This window comes from Leptopilina boulardi, unplaced genomic scaffold, assembly GCF_019393585.1.
Source record: "Leptopilina boulardi isolate dan_hultmark-lab unplaced genomic scaffold, ZJU_Lbou_2.1 LbouV2_372, whole genome shotgun sequence".
Lineage (NCBI taxonomy): Eukaryota > Metazoa > Arthropoda > Insecta > Hymenoptera > Figitidae > Leptopilina > Leptopilina boulardi.
In genome coordinates, this window is record NW_026137943.1 from 2,435,435 (window position 1) to 2,441,376 (window position 5,942).

The window sequence follows — 5,942 nt, forward strand, 5'->3', positions numbered from 1 at the left end:
AAGAATCTCAGTGTAATCACAGAAGCAAATGGAGAATAAAAAAAAAAGTGGAAAAAAATGAAATATTTACCAAAAAAAAATTTTTATTATTATTATTATTATTCTCTTAAGATTTAATTTTATTAACTTCTCTCATTGAGAGAAAAAAGCAATTATTAATTTAATCCCTCTTAAAGATTCCAAAAAGTCAATAATGATTTATTTATTTATTAAATAAATTAATTATTTATTAAATTTACACATAATTTAATCTGACTGAAACATTTTTTTTTACATTTATTTTAATTTTAATTAATAATTTTATTAACTAAAAAGTAAAAGCTTGTTGTGCTGCAACCAAAATGTATATATTTATTTTTGATGTAATTTCTCTGAGGTGAAACTATGTTGCTAAAGCACGTACGACAAACATTGGAACACACAAACGACCCCAGCAATACTTGACAGGGTAAAGTGCAACGGTGAGAGACCTATGATGGGGGAGAAGAGAGTGAGAGAGGGGGGTAGGGAAGGGGATATAAGAGATCACTCATCTCTTTGTCTACAGGATAAAAATTTCTAGAGGAATTGTTACCCGATTGTAAAAGCTTTTAAGTCGATTTCATCTATATTTTTGCAAATGAATTCTTCCCTCTTATATATAAATCTAAATTATCGAAAAGAATTGATATCGACAGATTATTAATATTTAAAGTAGAATTATTGTTTTTTTTTAATGGAAAAAAAATTTTTTTCACCTAATTTTTTGTTTTGGTAAAGTTTTTCACTTCTGTATTTATTCTTTTTCCCTTCGAGAATGAAATTAAATTCTTGAATTATATATATATATATACATATCGTCATTGTAAAATAATTTTAAGTAAAAAAAAAAAAGTTGAATGTATTCTACTTTGTCGAACGAAAAATGTAATCTACAAAAAGTATATAGAGAACAATTTTGCCAACTTTGGATTTTTCGTTATAAAAATTGAGGTAAAAAAAAAATCCTTTATTATAAAAGCGACATTATATAGGGAATTTTCTCTCAATTTCTGAATGGTCAGCTTATGATTTCCCTTGTGTAGAAAAGTTTTTATCATTAGATTTTTCAAAGAAATGCAGGGACAAAAAAAAAATTAAATTCACCGAAAACTATTTTTTCAAAAAACTTTTTTTTAATACAATATTTTATATTATAATTTTTTTTTATTTTATTATTATAATTTTCTATATTTTATTATAATTTTTTCATAGAATTTTGATTTTGTTTTAAAAACATTATTTTTTTTTTTGATTAAAAAAAATATATTATTTTTGTATTTTTAGTATTATTTTTTTTGGAAATATTTTTATAATTTTTCATCATTTTGCAGAGGGAAATATAAATATGTAACTCTTATATAAATACCTAGCAGTGATTTGCGTATTGCATTATTTTTCGATAAAATCGAGAATTTAGTACGTATAAACTATATTTGAACCTCCCATAGAAGTGTATCCTCAATAATCTATATCAAGCCGTTCGATATTTAAGTAACTTTGCTTTATTGACCGCCCGCTTCGCAAAACGCAGCCAAGCTTGCTACCTTATCAAACAAAAGAGTTCACTACACCACATTGCCTACAATCCTATACTTACATATATACATCTTTATAATAAAGCTTCTAAAAATAAACTTCATTTTGTTTATTTTTATATTATCCCCTATTCATCATCCTTATATAAACCTTTTTTTTTTTTTTCTTTTTTTTGTCTAAAATTCATCTACGAAAATCATAGTCAATATTTTCTAACATAATTATTTATAAATAAATAATAAAAATTAATTTTAATTCACAAAAAAAATCTGAATTTTTACAAATTTAAAAATAAAAGCTTTTTTAAAAATTCAAAAATAATAGCTTTTTTAAAAATTCAAAAATAAAAGCTTTTTTTTAAAAAAAATTAATTATTTTCTTTATAGAAAATATAAAAAAAAAAATTGTTTAAAATTTTTTTCTTTGACCTAAAACCATGAATAGAATTTTCGTCAATAAACAATCAGATTCAAGGTTTTTGTGGTGAAAAGATGGAAATTTGAACATATATATAGAATGAAATTATTTTTGGATCAATGCCAATTGAATTTGGTTCTTTGAAAAAAATTTTTCTAAAACTAATAAACTAAAAATTTTCAATGAACAATCAAATCATTTTTCTTTGTTAGGTATTATTAAAGTATTTTCTTTCAAAAAAAAAAAAAAATCTTGATTCAATAAACATGCTCGAGATTCTTTTTTTTTTCTTTATTTTTTTTTTTAACACTATTTTAGAATCTCTTGACTTCAACGAGATCAAGTGCCGAAGTGATATAACGTCTAATGATAAACTCTATCTATATTGAATATATAGAGGATGCAGTGTGATGTAACTAAGGTAATTAGTCTTGATAAATTGATAGCTTTCTTCATGAAAGTTGAGTATATAATATGTATAAGACAAGTATAAGGAGTTTAAGTGTAAAATAATCAGTTTTCATAATAATAATAATAATAATAATAATAATAATAATAATAATAATAATAATAATAATAATAATAATAATTTTAATCATAATAATATAATAATACAATAATTTTAATAATAATATACCGAAAAAAATTATTATAATATTAATAATTATTATTAATAGTGAAAATGTTTTTATATTGCTTTTTTAAAATTTTCTTACAATAAAGCATTTCATATAAGCGCGCGTTTTTCCTGCCAATGAGAGAGATATTGTGGCGCATGCGCAGTTGCAAAATGACAGAAAAAACAATTAGGTTAGGCTCTGTCACTTGTGACGTCAGAGCGTTTCGAGATGAGACTTCGTAGGCCTGAAGGGACAAGAAAGCAGACGACACATTATAATCTTATGGAGAAATAAATTTGATGTCACTTTTATTGAATTTACTCAAATCTTAGTCACTTAAAATGCTTATCGTTTTATTATGCATTTAAAATAAAAAATTATTGTTACTTCAAGCCAACAAAAGCATTTCAAGTGATTAAAATTTGAGTAAATTTAATATAAGTGATTTCAAATTTATTTCTCCATAAGATTATATTACATGTCGTCTGCTTTGTTGTCCCTCCAGGCCTCTGACGTCATATCTTGATCTCGAAATATATCGATGAACGCCTAATCGACAGAAAGAATTTGGCGCGATTTTTAAAATCACAATTTTATGGATCATTTTTTTATTGATTGATTTTAAAAATAGCGCCAAAATCATTCTGTCGATTGTTTTTTCAATTATATATAAAAATTCTGTAATATAGAAAAACCGTTTTTGAAAATTTTTTGAACGGACATTTTTCAGTATAAATATACACTTGACCAAATCGTGTATCTATCAAAAGTTTTAAGACACTCAATTCTATATATATGTGTTTTGTAAGTGCTCCTTTACAACTTGAAACACTTGTCAAACACTTTAACAAATTCTCATCATCATTGTCCACATGTTTCAATAGTCTTTTCAAGTGTGTTAAATTTCAAGATTCTCACATTGTAATTTATTTCAGTGGAAAATTTTGGCCTGTTTTCAAGTTTCATCAAACTATGTGTTGTTCAGCATCTTCAGCTTGAACTATAATGTAAGAGCTTTCGACTATATATATATATATATATATGAAGTCCAAAAGCTGTATTTGTAGATGTGTTGTGTAGTTCACACACACACACAGTATCATGGAAAACATGCTCTCATTGTCTTATATACGAATCCAATACGAACGACCCTCATTGTTCCACAATGGAATGGTAACTTGCGCGCCCCGGTTAATATTCCTGCCGTGTGAAATCTATAATTAGAGGGAGAGAGAGAGAGAACAAACTACAATACGAGCATTTCTCACAAGTTGTTTCTGTGGAATTTTATCGACATTATTTTCAGATTTTAGCTGGAAATTTCACAGATTTGCGTTAAGCGAGAATTTATCTATTTATTAATGAAAAAGATTCATTGAAATATTTTAATTACATATTTAGAATATTTAGTGATATCAATTTATATTTATATTGATAATTTATTTTTTTCAAGTACTAAAAAAATTGGGTACAAGTACCGTTTGTACAATTAATTTTATTTTTCAATCTCTAATAAAGAAGTGTAAAAATAGTTCAGTGACGCTAACGCTAGACGGCGCTTTCAATTTTATAACCGCAAAAAAAAAATCTAAACATTCAAATTTCTTTATTTCACTTTACGAAAAAAAAACAGTCGTAATTTTTGTGTCACATTTTTATGGACTCCAGTGAGTAGTTACTGGTGCGATAGGAGATAGCAGATTATAAACAACCGAAACCTTTTTTTTATAATGTTGATGTCAAGTGCGAAATACATACTCTCAAGGGTGCGTTAACCATTGTTTTTTTTCCCGGACATTTTTTTTTCTATGCTTCTGTTTTATTTTCTTTTTTTTTTGAGATGAATTCTTTTTTTTTTCATCGTCAATTTTGTTTATTGAAATTCCGATAAAACTAGTAAAGCAGAAGAAAACTGTCATGTATCAAATTTCAGAATGCATAAACCGATCAGAGGTGACTGCCCAGGGTCATTTGCTTTTGACGCCTATTTACCCTCGAGACTTGCAATGTTCCTTTGATGCCACATCCATATATTGCAAGCCATTCTGAACCAAACTAAACAGAGCTTTGCCAAATCTGACACGTCGTTTATTGAGAGAGCTTCACGCTGTATAACTATCTTCAACGATTTTGAGGTATATATATATATAAAATAGTTAAATAGGACCTTGTCAAACGTTTATTGATTTTATTAAATTTAAATTATTTATTTCTATTTCAAATGTATCAGAAGAATTTTCGGTAAAATAAGATAGATTTATTTTCAAGGGAAGGGAAAAAAGATATAAATTTTTTTTTTTTTTTATTACAAAGAGCAGAAGAAGTCGCTTCTGGCGCCATCTGTTACTGATTGATAAAATATTGGGTCAATTAACCTCATCATATGTTTGAAATCTCTATAAAGAATCTTTTTTTTTTTCTTGTTTTAGAGGAGTTTCAACAGAAAATAAATATTTAGAATATAAAATCGTATAATCTAATGTTAACTGGATTTACCTATATAAGGCTAAACAGTTTCTTATAAAGTCATTACAATTGGTTTCCTAATTCAATATTATCATTTATATAACCTAGAAAACGTTTAAAAACTAAATTGTAATTATATATTTATTTATTACACTTTTCTATATGTATATATAATAATGCGTACAAGAGGAATACACTCGTATAAGAAAATAACCTCTACAACTTGACGATAAGATAAAATTTTCTTAATAAAAAAAAAACAATTGCTTTTTAAAGATTTAAAGATATTTGAAGACAAAATATTTGACCAAAATTCCAAGCTGTACTTTAACGCAGGAAATTGTAATTATATTATTCAATTGTTTTTTTTTTTTTTTGGAAGTGATGATGACGTCATCATCGCTCGCGCCATTTTGAGTTTAGGTCTACAGTACCCCTATCTTCAGTAGTATAGTGGTCAGTATCCCCGCCTGTCACGCGGGAGACCGGGGTTCGATTCCCCGCTGGAGAGAATTTTTTTTTTTTTTTTTTAATTTTGCAAAATTGTTAAATATAAAACTTTTAATCTTTTTTTCTGTTTCAGATGCAGCAGTATGATGATTCCTGCACAGTACCTAAAATTTCAGCTATATTGCCAACATTCCATCAATATTATCATTATTTCTGGAATTCTGCTGCAATATTAGAATATTGAGGCAATGTTGCGAAGGGATGTATTAGAAAACTAAATCGTAAAAAAAAACAGTATCCCCTCCTGTCACGCGGAAGACCGGGGTTCAATTCCCCGCTGAAGAGAATTTTTTTAAAATAACTTTTCTCTATTTTTGCCAAACTCATGATTGTTCAATTATTATTATTATTATTATTATTATTATTATTATT

The 5,942-nt window shown here is 26.3% G+C and overlaps 1 non-coding gene across 1 annotated transcript; it reads left to right on the forward strand.

Annotated features, from left to right (window-relative positions):
• Window positions 1-5,499: 5,499 nt before the first annotated feature.
• Trnad-guc (transfer RNA aspartic acid (anticodon GUC)) lies at window positions 5,500-5,571 on the forward strand. Its single transcript has one exon. It is a non-coding gene; the product is annotated as a tRNA-Asp (tRNA).
• The last annotated feature ends 371 nt before the right edge of the window (window positions 5,572-5,942 follow it).